We start from the raw sequence: 15262 nt of genomic DNA on the forward strand, positions 1-15262 counted from the left end.
GCAATAATCTCTGCTATTACAGGAGTAAGACTTCTGATTCTCCATGAAAATAGAAATGAGAGATATCTTTGGAAACAGAGGAAAAAAAGCCTGGAAACTTCCAGAGAAACACATAGCCATTAAACCTTTTGGGCCAAGAACTTTCTGATAAATTCTGTTTATAATGTTCTTGCAATACGGAACATGTGACAGAGCAAATGAATGACTACACTGGAGAAAAAGGACAATTGGCAAGGATATAAAATTATACTTGGTACATTTTCTTTCGCCTCAAAGCTTACTAGAGAATCAGTCTCTCATTTTAGCATAAACCCAAGTCCAGTTTTATTTAAGTCTTTAGGTTTTGTGGTTGGTTGTTAAATGCGGGTAAAAAGGAACTTTTAAACACAATACACAGTAATGTTTCACAAACCTGCATAAGGCTCTGAATTGTTCACTTTCCTGAGGCAGGGGAGAGGAAAAATAATTAAGGTGTTTTGTTCCTTGCATTTATATTCTACAGTAATAAAAGGCTCTAGATCAAAGCAGTTTTTTGTTAAGAGTCTTGAAGTCAAGCCTCAACTAAGGACAAGTCCAAATGGTGTGCTTTTGATCTTTTTCCATCTCATTTTTGAAAGGTGTGCTCTGCATACCTACCATCAGATGAACCTCTTCTTTGGTAATAGACGGTCCCCGCTTTCAAATAGGGATTGACCAATCCCTCTTCAGCCACATAGAGTATCAATATTTTTGAAAGAAGGCTCTACATGTTCAATAATATTCACCATGCTAGTCTTTATAAAGGCAAAACTCTGGAGAAACAACAAAACTTTAGCTTCCAAAAGACTCTTTAGCTCTACAAACGAATTACTGAAGCCAGACCACTGGGCTGACCAACCATTTGTTTTCAGCATTTCTGTGGAATATCCATAGCCTTTCTTTATCTGCAGCTAGAGTTCTGTGGATTGGCTAGTTGAAGAGAGATAAATAGCATCGGTGATCAGGGTCTTTTGCTACCCTCTGAACTTTTCTCAAGGTATTTATAATGGGCTGTGGAAAGTTTATTGCTTTCATATTACAAAGAAAAACAAAACCAAAATCAATATTATGTGAACAATTTGACTACAAAAGTATTTTATGTTTACTGCAGTTAAGTTGTAATTAGAGTTTCAGCAGATATTTTCAAATATCCAATGGCAATGATGGGGAAAAAAAAAGGAAAACTGGATAGAAGGCCATGGGGGAAAGGGTTTGTTCCCATGTAGGAAACCTAAAAAAACGCTGTATTACTGTGGCAGTTCAGTGTTACTGACTGTAACCCTGCAAAAGATGTGCAATCAACCCCTTTTTTGTTGTTTATTTTTTCTTTGTTTTTTCCTGATTTGCAATATTACAGTAAGCAGGGACTTCATTGTTATACAAAGATAATTAAGTAAAAGAAAGGCGCTTATAGAGCAATGACATTTACAACACAAAATTGTCTTCAAACAACAAAACTTTTGACAGTATATTCAAGACCGGTCTGTATCTATAACGCTGAATGTGCCTTTCTGAAAGAGACTGAGGTGTCACAATTGCAAAATCAAAATATCAAGTCCTGTTCTTTTGCAGCAAGGTTTTCATTAACTCTTCCAAAAATGAGATCGCATCCACAGGGAAGAGAAGCCTGGGTACATTGCTCATGACATGAATGATTGGCTGAATTACAACACATGAGGGAACAACGCTCCAGAACATATATTGTTTGTTTCAAAAACTGCCTGTGCGGAGCTGCCTTTACCAGATATACTTGTGTCTCCCAATAATCGAACAGAATCTCCACTTTTCAGACATCACTGGGCACATTTGTCAAACTGCAGCCAGCAAACAGGCCGCAACCAGCTGCAGAACTGCTTTTAATTAAGCTCAGTGCAAGACGATGTGGAAAAGAATTTCTCTTTTCCTGTTGTATGAAGATGCACTGATTCAGCAATAATCGAACCCTAAACACTTCATAAACTTCTTCTGGGAGGAGCTGCAAGCGATGCCAGCAAAGTCATCTGTGAGTCATTAAGAAGAGAGGGGCCTCTATTGAGGCCAGTCCTCCTGGTTCCAGATCCCAAAGGATTGGTGGTGATAGAGTCTGGCCATCCTGAGCGTGGTACTTGGCATGAGCACGTCGTATTGTGAGTCTGCCCAAGGTAGTTGTTACGAGACAATAGCATTGTCTCCTCTGATGTGGTCTGAGATTTCTTAATCAAAGACACTGTCTCACAGGAGCTCTTTTATCCGTTACATTATAACTGTTTTTAAAGTGCTTATGTTAGAAACGCAGGACTGCATTTAGGTTACTGCCTTGTGACTGCCAGAGCCCTCAAGCACTTTATTATAGTAGATTACCAGTTTCTGTAGCTAAGGTAGAGAATTCCTTATTGTTCACTAGATTTTTATCTTACAAGGTGGAAAATTTAAATCCTTGATTTCCTTCCTCAAATTGTATCATCTGCCTGCTGATGATGCAGGATTGGATTTATGGCCCAAATGTCCAGTCTGAAGAGCAAGAAGTTCTTGAGATACAGCTTTGTGAGCAAAACATCCTTTCCTAAATGAAATATACTTCTGTGTATATGTGTGTACAGCTGTTTGGATTTCCATGGGAGAGTTGCAAAGCCTGCCCTCACTCCTGCCTCAGTCGTTCAGTGCAAATCCACCACTTCTACAGGCAATAAAATCCAATGAGATGTTTTGAAGGAAGAAAGAGTGAGTGAGTGAGTGAAAGAGATCAGTCTCTGTATAGAGATTTAACTAACTGTCAGGCACCGAATGCAGAAAAGTGAGCATTAGCACGCAGAATATCCCACCTACTAGCAGAATATCCCATATCCCATGCATGAGACAGTGCTTATGTGAATTGAATTCACTGAGGAAATGTTTTTTGCTGATTCCATGTCACACCCAAGCAATGGAAAGCTGAATCTTGCTTTTGGCTCTCTGAGAAAGGTCTGCAGGCATTTTACTAAAATCCATCTCTTCCAGAGGATTGTTTATATATATGTAGAAGAAATATTATCAGAGTATCCCAGCAAGCCAGAAACTAACTGTGATGAGGAAAGAAAGTACAACATGTGCATGCAACCTGGGAAAGAATGGGGAAAAATGAGGCAGCAACTTTGGGGAAGAGTTTTGGGCAGCAGCAGAACTGGGAATTCAAGAAAAGGAGACAGGAAAATGGCTGGGAAGATACGGGAATGTCAGAAATGGCTGAGGCCAAAGATCACTTTGCTCTTACTTCCCAGATGTGTTCTCGGTCACTAAGCCTGGGTCATGGGTCGATGGCCCTCCTCTTGACTCCAGTTTATTCAGAAATTTCATCCCAGGAAGGAGGAAAGAGATCATATGGATTTAATCATTAAAAAAACAAGTTATTTAGAAGGCCTATACTTTTACAGAGTGCCTCAAGTATGCTGGTGGTCTGTGTAGCTGATCAGGAAGGGGATGATGTTAGAGGTGCATGGACTAGAGAGATCAAGCACAGGAGAAAACTGTCTGAAAAAGAGGCAGGGATTCACTGCAGTGATATCCTAAGCGTGATTCACTTGAACAATAACTAGTAAAAGATCCTTAATAAAGGAGAACTTTGAAACTACCGTTTGTGATCCTCCACAACTGAGGGTGTTTTAAAAAGAACAAGCCTTTCTTTATGTGCTAATAGTCTTCTACAAAGTTTATTGCTTGAAGAAGAGGGAAAGAGAGAATGAATTGAAAAAAATAGGTAATTTGTAGGCAACTTGCAAGGAGGGAGGGAAAGGAAAAGGAGAGAGGCCATATGCTTGAGTTCTTTCTACCATGTAGGGCTTTTTTTTTTTTTTTTTCCCAATCTGGAATCTTTTAGACAGATATTGAATATTTTCTAGATTTGTCCCAGATTAGCAGCTATCTGATTGCACTAACAGATGATCTGAAGTTCCAGTCAGATACCTTATATCTCAAAGTTTCAGGCTTGTCCCTAAGCAACTACATGATTCACCAGATCTGCGTGGATCTCGGAAGCACTGGGCCCAATATGTGTGTGCTGCAGAGGTCAATGGAGTGTTCAATATGTTCAATATGTTTATCCCAAAATCATTAAATTTGCTACAGACAGAACAATAGCATTAAATGTGTGTAGTAAGTAGGCCCAATGATTTCTGGGTGCACAGCAGAACATAAATGTCTATATTTCCTTACAGGATATCTTGGAGAGGAGTGTTGTAGCTCCACATACCAGTTTTCTTCCAAGATTTTGAATTTACTATAGCTACTATTTCATATATGTTTCTAAAAAATAGGTTTTACCTGTAATTCTTCTCAGAAACTACAAAGCCTAGGCATTTTTCAGTGATCTTATTCATGCCTTGATAAAAAATGTACTGGAAGATTTTAGGAGTCCTGATAGCAACCATGTGGCTTAGAAAGAGAAACATTAGATTAGCAGTCTGACCTGTGAAGAAACAGGAAATTAAATGTAGAGGAAGGCACTTACACACTGGACCAAGCAGGTTATTCAGTGAGAATAAGAATTTTCCCTCAAGTTCACTGGGTGCTCTGGGGTGGAAGAGCGCTCATGCCCCTGCTGCCGTTGACATTCATGCCTTCTTTTTCATGAGGCAATAAGGCAGAAGCTTCATTAAGGACATTCTTGAAGTTTTCTGGGTCATGGCCCTCCATTCCCTGGAAAATTCTTAATATGGCTTAGACATTATCCTATGTCCTTCCTTCCAGCACAAAACATAAGTGACACAGCATGCTGTGAAGAAAAAGGCACAGCTGGTCCATCAAATTCGGAGTGACCCCTTGCAAATATTAAATGAGTAACTTTCTGTAGCCTGTGAACAATCAGAGCAGATGAGAGAGGAATCTCAGAGATCCTCCAGTTTGTCATTTTTCTGCTTTCAGACATAAGTTCCCATTGCTTTATGCAATGGAAATTTTATGGAAAGCTGTAGGAGAGAGAGGAATTTGGGAAGAGAAATAAAATTTCAATGTACTGAAAATGATATTTCCCAAGTTCCTTTTGCATGTGTTTACCAGTCAGACACTAGCTAGAGCACTTGCACCCTTTACATGTAGGAGCTTTTATTGTCACTCCTATCAAAATGCCTTCCTGAAATTTTCTGTCAGTTACCTTACAGTATTTGTTATTGTCTTGTTGTTTGTTATATACAGATAATAGAAGCTCAGTGCTGGACTTCAAGGTTACGCCTGTAAACTGGTTTGTGGTTTCCTACTAAAAAAAAGCCATTTGGAAAATAAGACCCATGTGGAAAAGCTTAGAGCCTTGGATTTGTTTAGTCTGGAATTGAGGATTTGAGAAAGTGAATGATAACAGTTTTCAGGTATGCAAAGGCAGTTATACAGAAGACAGTGACTGATGGATTCCAGGGTTACTCGGAATTGGGCATGCAGAAACTGGCTTATTTTGTAGCAAGAGAGATTGAAATTTAGATCAGAAATTACCTGAGCATTGGTGCAGTTCCTTGGGAAAACTCTGGAATCCCTTTCATCACCCAGTGCCTATTCTTTCAAATGCATAGATATCTGTATGTCATGATCAGGAAGGGCTAAATACCTGACCTCCTGGGCCTCCTTCCAGCCACACTCTTCCATGATGTCCCTGCCCTAATCAAAGAAATAACTGACTTTATTTAGCATTCTGCTTTCTTTGTAGAGCTTACAGGGAAGATTTTCTGTTTGCTGTAGAAAGTGTCTGCCTTGATAACCCAGCAGAGGAGAGAAAAATAGTGGGAGAGGAGGAAGCAAGAGAGAGAGGGAATCTCTTAAAAACATGCTTCCCCCCACCCCAATACATAGCTCATGAAATTGAATTATCGGGACTGGCCCTGAAACCTATCAGTACTGCAAGATGGGTGTCTCTAAAAAGTCACATGCCCCTCTCTAAGCAGAATTAATTTTGTTCATTTGATCATTTCTTCATGTTCTGAGACTCTGCAAGGCCTCTGTGGAAAAACCACAGGGTCTTTCTTTTTTGAAAGGCCCTAGATCTAATCTTTAATAATAATACGCCCATGGTGGACAGTGGCTCTGCTGTCATGATAGGGAGTTACAGGCTGGTATGGATGATATGCACTGGCTAAGGGCAAAGTGACTCAGCCTAAACATTCTTGTGGTACAGAAGTCCTGGTAAAAGCTTTTGGAAACTCCATCTTTTTTTTCCCCATGATGATGGTTGCTCTGCATTTCCCAATCTTGCACAGAAATGGAAATTCCAAAATCCTCATGGAAAAGTTTTGCTTGTGGTCTATGACCAAGCCATACACATAAAGTACTGGAAATATTGTGAGACCATTTTACCCATCAGCTTGGCAAACAGTAGCAATATTTATTTATTTATTGCCTAGACTGGCTCTAGCATTTAAGTGGTAAGCACCAGGACTTCCCAGACATTTATTTATAGTATTTCTTGTGTTTCATAAACAGGAAAGATTATAATTGTACTTGCCAGTATATCCTTCTGCAGTGTGTGCTGGTTCTCTCGAGAAATAACTAAATAAATAATCTCTCCAAACTTCTGAGCTAGTTTTGTCTCCTAGTCTGTTGTGCATGAAAAGATTTATTATTTATGTATGTATGTATTTATGTATTTTGTAGGAGAAGCTCTGTTCTGCTTTTAATTTGTTTGTTTTATTTTCATCATTGAAAACTATTCACATAATATTTAGTTTATGATTTCTTAGTTTGAATTGTTCTTATTTCTGGAGGATTGAATCTGGACTTCATTGTTAAACTGTTGTCTCAGACTACTTTTGGCTAACTTCTGACCTGTGAAACTTCTCTAGGTGCAAAAAAAGACCCAATGCTTCAGATTTAGGAAGGAGTAAGAGATTTTTTAGTTTCTTTTAGTTTATTTGCCAAAAGTTTATACTGTTGCACCCCAAAATAAATGTAATTTATATATAATGCTCCCCTGTGTTGAATTTTGGCCCGGTTTATTTTATAGTTGAGCTTTGCATTCACTGCTTTGCCAGCCAGGGAGGAGGAGTGGCAGGATAAGAGGAATGAAAAAGAAGATTTGAGCTCATGTTTGTTTTTCGAAATATCTTTGAACTTTTGGTTTGAATTCCCATTTCTTATCTTTTACGTGGTATGAGCCACTTTACAGTCCTATTCATGAGAAAGGCAATGATACTTTTTTCTTTAAAAAAAAAAAGCTTTTTTTCACTGTCTTCTGTATTTATATGATTATTATCTGTGTTCCCAAGACACTGAATAGACCACTCACTCCAGTTAATATTCTCTGCCAATATGTGCATCAGGGAGGAAAGGAGGACTTTGTAGTGAAATAGATTTGTCAACAGTTCTCAGTGTGTGAGGGATAAGAATAGTAGCGTGAACCTTTGAAGAAGAGTGGAGGAACACCTGGAATGTTTTATTTGCTTCCTTTCATCCCCTGCTCAGCTGCTGGCACAACTGGACTCTTCACGTGTATTACGAGATCCAACTTCTCATGTTACCATAAATGTTCTTATAAAAGATAGGCAATTTTCTGACAGATATTGTGTTGTTTCAGAGGCTCAATTATTTCTGATTAGAACTTCCTTCTGTAATGGCATTAGTGACTCATTTCGCTTTTAAACCCATGGTTACCATGGTTCAATTCTGAAGCTATCCTTGAAAGCAAAAAGGTTCTGCAGTCTTCGTCTAGAGATGCTTGACACTCAGCTAGCCATAGCCATGAGCAGTCTGTTGTAGCTGCCCTTGCTCTGAGGTCCCTGCCAGCCTCCACTATTCTGTGGTTCTGTGAAAATATGGTCAACAATTTTCTTTCCCTTCTCACAAAGCCTTCTGCTCTTTTCTCTTCCCATAATTTGGAGTGTTCAAAAGGAACTTCTCTGGTAGTTATTCTGTAAGCTTAGATTGGCCTTTGCTGGTCTATTTATTTCCCCGTTCTAGGTGTGTAAAAAACATTATGCACAAATTTAGACACCACCATTTTATTACTTTGCTGCTTTCCCTAAAAACTTTTTTTTCTTTTAATTCCATGATGAAGTCTGAGCAGTTCAATATTTGGGGATCTGCATAGCTTGTTTGTTTGTTTCTCCTCAGTAAGGTGAATATGATTTCATGAGAATTTTTGTTAACACAATCTTGCTTATTTACGACATGTGAATACCAAGCACTGTTTGCTTGGAAAAGAAGAGGTAGAAGGAGACTGTTTCCATGCTAACAATTTCTGCGTGTTTGGTCTCTCTCTTTTAGCACCTTCTCAGGCCTATGCTTGTTTTTGTTACTGCTTCCGGTCTCTAATGTCATTTTTCTTCTGACGAGGAAGCCAGCTTCAACCAAAGAATGCCCCACACTGTCCTGTCATCAGTTTGTAGAGACAACTCCACCCATGTTGCTTAACCTCTCCTAAGACATTGCCCACATGTGGAGCTCTGGCTCAGAGCGTGCCAACTGTCTTACTCTCCGTAGACGCTCAACAGCTTCTTCAATCTGGCTGGAATGAGGAACAATTCCCATATTTATAGCTTACAAACATATTCTTTGGCAGATTAGGCTGACAGGTGTAAATGGCTGAAAGATGCGGATTAGGCTGACATAAACCTAGCTCCAAGAGACATGCCCATAAAGCTTCACTTTCAAATGGAAAAAGTTAAACACTTTCAATTCATGCGCATCTGATGAATGAATGACACTTCTGACCGCCCAAGAGCAAACACCAGCAACAACCAGTCATGTAAAAAAAAACACACACAAAACACAGCTATGGCTTGATTTTTTTCGGGCAATTTCATTGTGTGAATTAGAAAATTGCACACACATTTCATAGATGAAAGGAAAAAAATGTGCTAATTAAACATCCCAGTTTGGACATCAGATTTCTTGAAGTCATGCTGAGTGCCAACAGTCAGTAATTTTCTTGGACTAATATTTCCATCTTATATCTGTGTGGAAACAGCTGTCATTACAGATGTTGTGTTGTTACTATGGATCGTATAAGGAAGAAACAAACTCTGACGAAAGATTGAATCTCTCACTGTTTGGAAAACTGCAGGGCTTTCCTTTTCTCCCAAATGTAATTAAACCAGTAATACACTTTAGGTTGAAAAAGAGCACATTTTTTGGAAGATTGCATTTCACGTAACACCATACTGACATCTCACCATAAGTCTCCAGAAAAAGAGGTCTGTTGACCTTTCCAAGCAGAAAGGAAACATGCTTCTAGCTGACACATATAGCCTCTTTCTGCCACATGTAATGTGAGTTCTCATCTATGTTAAGAACATTCAGACAAACCTGTTGTATTAATGGGAGACATTTATGGAGGCTGTGAACCACCAAGATCTTTTCTTTTAAAACTGGTCTCAACTATTTCCCGAGGTAGATGATGCACAGTATTCTTTTTTTCCCACATAAGTCAACACATATGCAAAACATTATGGGAGGTTCCTTCCTTTCTTCGAGATGACTTTCTCTGCCTCCCCACATCAGTTTGGCTATACCAGCTCTTCTAAAGAACTCCACATGTTGATGAATAAACTGTCATTTCCCACTTGTAATAAGATTACTCAGTCCTTGGGAACAGATTTATTAGCTACAGTTATTTCATGTCTAATCACAGCCTTGCTTTTCATAAAGAAAAAGAACAAGGATGGATTGCATTTGAGAGTTTGTGGTACTAAATATTTGGATTAGGGCTAGGTAGACTTTATTACTTGGAAGGAATGTAAAAGGAAACAATAAAAAGACAGAGGGAGTAGGCTTTTTTATAAACTTAGCCTAATAAATATGAAGAGTCTTTCAATGGACTTGCTGCATGTCTCAGAGGTTTTACACAGGCCAAATGCACCTTCTCCATACTAGTCCAGCAAAGACGTCATCTGTTATGAATAAACGATGGGTGGGAACAGCAAAATGCAGTGTAGGGAATAAACTATAACACCAGAATAAACAGGCCTGATAGCAACTGTGTGATGGGAGAGAAACTTTGTGTGAGGTAGAAACCACATTTATACCAGATGCCATGGGCAGCTGTCCTGGAGGAGAAGGGGTGTGATGGGACCCAGTTGTAAATGCTACTCTCCCAAGAACCAGCCATGCAGGAGATTATTTGGGGAAAAATAAAATCCATGTGCTGCTTCCTCCCTTTCCACTTACCTTCCAGGGTGGAGTTTAGAGGGAGGATCTGGTCATAGGCTCCAGCTGTAGAGGCAATTCCAGATGTAACCAGATCCAGGAGAGTCCTTTGAGCATTTGGAAAACTTTCTATATAGAGCAGATTTGGACTTTTCATTACCATGCATTGACTCTTGCGTGGCTCTTCATCTTGGAATTCCTTCCTTATACTCCCTTTGCTTCAAATTAACGCCCAGCTGTCTCTCCTATTGCCTTCTCCCTTACCCTATTTAACTATCCCGTGTCTTCCGATAAGGAGATGTTCTACTCTCCTTACTTTTACCTCTATTTGATATTCTCACCTGTGCAGCCCCTATCTCCCTGATCATAACATCACCATGAGGTCTGCTACCATTCCACTCTTCATTCTTGCTGCCCGTGAAAACCATCCTTGACTCTATCATCTTGTCCATCTAAGGAGACGTTTTCTTGCAGCAAGCTGCAGCAGCAATTCTTCCAGGGCTGTCCTAATGTGGTGCTGAGACACAATCATTCTCCTTATTATTGTTAACACATATTTAAGCACAATATCAATCTTTTTTCCAGTTCCAGAATCTCATTCGGTACCTTATTGTATGGCCAATGCAATTAAGGTAATTTTCCAATCATACATTTTAATGTAGAAGTTTCCCTTCTCTTAGTATAATTTGTTGATGTGGTTGCAGTTTTGGGAATTTAGTCCTAAAAGGTACCGTCTAGTTCAAAAACTCCTGCAATATGGGAAGAAGTGGTATATTTGAACATAGTCAAATTCACTGTACATACATTTTAATGGTGGAAACTTTGTTTTTGTGATGACTTCACTCCTACAGCACACTGTAGCAATCATCTTCTCTATTTTCAAGGGAGAGATATGCTAACCACAAGGTCCAGGTGATGCTATTGGGAATTATAAGGCTCGCTAGCTCAAACCTCTCTCACAGAACACTTGTGTTGCCAAGTTACACGTGGAAAACAGTGCAGTGCTGCACTGCTAACGCAGGCTGCTGTTATAGTGCCTGGTACACTTCATACTATCACAGCAATTCAATACTGCAGTACATTTACCATTAGAACTAGAACTGAACTGACAAAATGGACAGCTTGGGGCATTCTACCAGACCCCAACAAATAGCACATTTTTGTTTTCCACATAAAAGCCAAGCTTCAACTCAGCAGAGCTAAAGGACTCTTGGAAAAGAGGTATTTTTTATGAATTTTGGAAATGAGAGCTCAATCCTGCTCTATTGTGAGTGCCTGCAGTCATTCCTACCCACGGTTCAAACTGTGGTTTTCCACAGGCATTTTCCATGGACCTCTGGCACTTTACACTGTCTATCCAGAGCCATGCAAAGATGCAGGATATGGTATAAGTACTTCATTTCTGGCGTGAATATGGGATGACTATTTATAGTTCAGTGCTTCTGCAATATATATCCTGCAATACAGTACCTGTAGATACCATGCATTGCACACTTTTGTATGGGCCCTTAACAAAAGTTCCTAAGAGTATGGCATGTTCAGTGGAGGTATTAAAATTGTGTCTTATTATGGCAAGACTTTAGTTAACCTGCAGTTATTAGCAACCAGGACACGAAATAACAGTTATGCAAAGGTGGTTTATGTGAAAACAAAATTAGTCAAGCTCAACCAAAAGCAATACTGCCCTGCAGCAAGAGAAGTGGGAATGGTGTGCATTTTGGTTTCATGCAGGGTTTCTTTTCACTGTTTTCTGCTCCAATAAAATTTGCTCACCAGACTCTCTGATGGCCTTCTCTTAAGGAGTTTTTGCTCAATCATGTCACATTTGTCATTCCTGCTTTCTTAATCTGCTTTTTTACTGCTTCTCCTCACTTGCATTGTGCTTTTGCTTTTCTTCAGCTGATGGCCCAGCTGCTATTGTGTACATGTTTCCACTGTTTTGGTCTGTCAGTGTTTCTTGTATGGCTCTGTCTTTTTATTCTTTTCCTTGGTATTGCTTAGCAACATCAAATTATCATGTTACCACTCAGTAATATAACTATAATGATTATTTGTATTGTGGTGGTACTTGGAAGCTATGATCAGAGGTTGTGACACATTAATGTAGTCCCTGTGCAAGTTCACCATGAACGACAATTCCTACTCCAAAGAATTAAAAAGTGTAAAAGAAGAGATAACACAGGAAAGTAAGTCACAGCTTTGAGAGGGAAGATGGAGAGAAGAAAGGAAGGAAGGCGGGAAACAGGAAAGGAAGAAAAGAAAGCCCAGGAGCGATGCTGCCTAGTTCGCTGCATCTGCAGCTCTGGCCTACACCTTTTTTAATCAGTTTCAACCCTAATCACTATTCCTTTACATTGAGGGGTTGCTGTCATCTTAAATGATGAAACCTGACATATGTAATGTGTTCTTTTTAGAGTCTACTGGGGTTTACATCAGCTCCTGAAATCCCTGAATTGCAATTATCATCTCAAAGATGTTTCTCTCTTCCAAAAAACAAACCAGTTTATTCTTATGTAATGTTTGTGGCCAAATTCTTCCAGCATGCTTATACGTAAGATAATGTAATCAATATAATAAAATTTTCCTTGCAGAAACACATCCACTTTTAAGGCGTGAACAGTTCTTAACACTTAAAGCTAATGAAGCAACTACTAAAAATCCTCCTGCAGCTGGGGCTTAGAAGGTTGATTTTTGCACATATGGACATAATAGACAGGAATTCCAGAGATTCATAAAAAAAAAAAATCCAGATTTGAATGACAGCCAATTCGTGAATTAATGCAAAGACCATAGGCTAGATCGAGTGGCATGTATGCTTTTTTGATTAAACTGGAATATCAGAAGCATTCTTACTTTTCTTTAGGAAAATAGGGGTACGTTTCTTCCTATTCATTTTTAATTAACACTGACAGGATGTAGGGAGCATTAAAGAGATATATTCAGTGCCAAAAATCCTTCTGTGGTGACCAGGGTCTACACTTGGAGAAGTTTCAACAGAAATTGATAGCATTAAGGGCAAAGTTTGTTGAGGGAACATAAATACAGATTCATGAGATGCTGCCCACAGCTGCAAAACCAGCATGGGAAGTTCCTATTGCTCTTGTACTACCACTGGTCTTTAATTCCCATCCAATGACACAGTTTATTATCTCCTCAGCTGCAGAGTTACAACTGGTCATAGTGTTAAACTGTCGAATGGCTCACTGGAGTTATTATAGACAAATTTTCATAATAAAGGAAAGTGCCTTTATTCCCCATCCTGACTGCACCACTAGTCTTTGGAGTGCAGATAAGTGAATGCAGGATATACTCACATTTTTTTTCAGATGGTTTTCCTGCCATGGCCAATGCCTTACCTGACTATAAATTTGCATTTAAAGAGAAAGTGAGAGAGAGGGTACACTATGTTTAAAAAAGAACTAAAAATGCTAGCAAACACAAGATAATTGAATATTGCTGAGCAAACCAATACCCTTCTCCTTCAAACAATTTAACAAGGCTGGATTTTCTAGCTAACAGAAAGGAAAATTGTACTTTGTGGCATAATAAGACTTAAATTAATGAAAACACAGGGAGCAAATCAATTATGAATTTCTGGTTCTCTGCCCGCTTACAATTCTTTTCCTTATTTTTCCTTCTCTATTTTTCCTAATTCTTCCACATTTGTCTACATCATAGTTTGGACACATTTTAATGGAATTTTGAATACAGAATCTCTGAGAGAAATGTGGCATTCTACATGTGATAAATGTAGTTAAAGCATCTAATAGCCATTTTGACAATGAAAGAGGGCAGAAGTTATGGTTCCTGATATGCTCCTGCAGAAATGAGGCAGGAGAGGTAAATGGGATCGCATTTGCAAATGGGCTACTAATTTTGGATACTTTTGCTTAATTTGTTACTACTCTTGGTTAATACTGTAGAGCATCTTTGAGCCCTGTGATGACAGCTAGTAGTTTTAAATGCTTAGCACCATGGAAATTCTTGTCTTGAAGTATCCAACAACTACCTGCATTCAGAAAAGGGCTTAAATATGAGACCTCGAGGCTAGGCGTAGTGCACTGGAGTATTTTTGTCTCCTTCAGAGGACACACCTGGCTACTAAGAGCTCACAAGATTTCACCACATCTTTCAAGGGTGGCATGCTGCTGTCTCATCCCCAGCATATGCCAGTGGCTGCATCCTCTTATGCTTCAAGTCACAGCAACAAGATTCGGCCTATGATGGCCCAAGGGGAGCAAAATTAGTTTTTGTGTCAGAGAGGTACTCCACCTGCATCCCAATTTTCTTGGACCAAGGACTTTGATGTTTTCCAAATTCCAAATTTCCAAATTCCAAATTTCTGAGAAAAACAAACTTCATTGGGTTCATACTAAGCAAATGGAAATTTCTGCTTTTTTTCCCCCATTTTTTTTCTCTTACCATTATTTCTCAATGGTTCCTCATCAGAAACCTCCTTTCATTTGAGACTTACAGTCCAGTAACAGACTGTGAACAAACAGTAAAAGAGAGGGAGTTCCTAAAAACAGTAACAGACACCTCCCTCTTTGTCTTCAGTATAAAAAAGCCTACAAACCCAGCTGTCTGATGTTAGTACAGCATCTGAACCACAGTGCTGTTTAACTCCTTAAGAGCTGAAATGCTGTATGAGCAGGGAGAATAGTCCCTTTTTTTTTCATTTGGCATTGGGCAATATAAGCATTACCAAAAGCTTGTGCTGTCTCCCAAGGACTTTCTGCCTTCACAAGTTCTGCTCCGACTACGAATATGCAGGAATCAGCTGAAATCGTCATTTGAAACAACTCTGTGTCCAAATGTATCACGTTGCTCCCTGGAGAGTGTTTTCCCATATGCTCTTCAAATTACAGCTGTTCAGACAATCCTCTTAGATCTAAGTAATTCAAAACAATGAATATTGTACTCATGCTATTGAGGCACAAAATGTCTTCATACTTCACGAGGAAATATTTTAAACCAATAAACAGGCAGGCAGAACATTCACAATTATGGTTGCCAATTTGTCCTCAGTTCACACATTTTTTAAACAAAATGCTGTTTTTTTCTGGGTGGGGGGCGGGAAGTGAAGCCAGAGATCAGCTGCAAAGGAAATGGAAGATAGCTGTCCTGGGGTGTATAGAACTGTTGTCACTGCTGCTGGCATTCCCCT

This window comes from Tinamus guttatus, unplaced genomic scaffold (genome assembly GCF_059628265.1).
Source record: "Tinamus guttatus ecotype Peru unplaced genomic scaffold, ASM5962826v1 Tinamus_guttatus_pri_ptg000472l, whole genome shotgun sequence".
NCBI lineage: Eukaryota > Metazoa > Chordata > Aves > Tinamiformes > Tinamidae > Tinamus > Tinamus guttatus.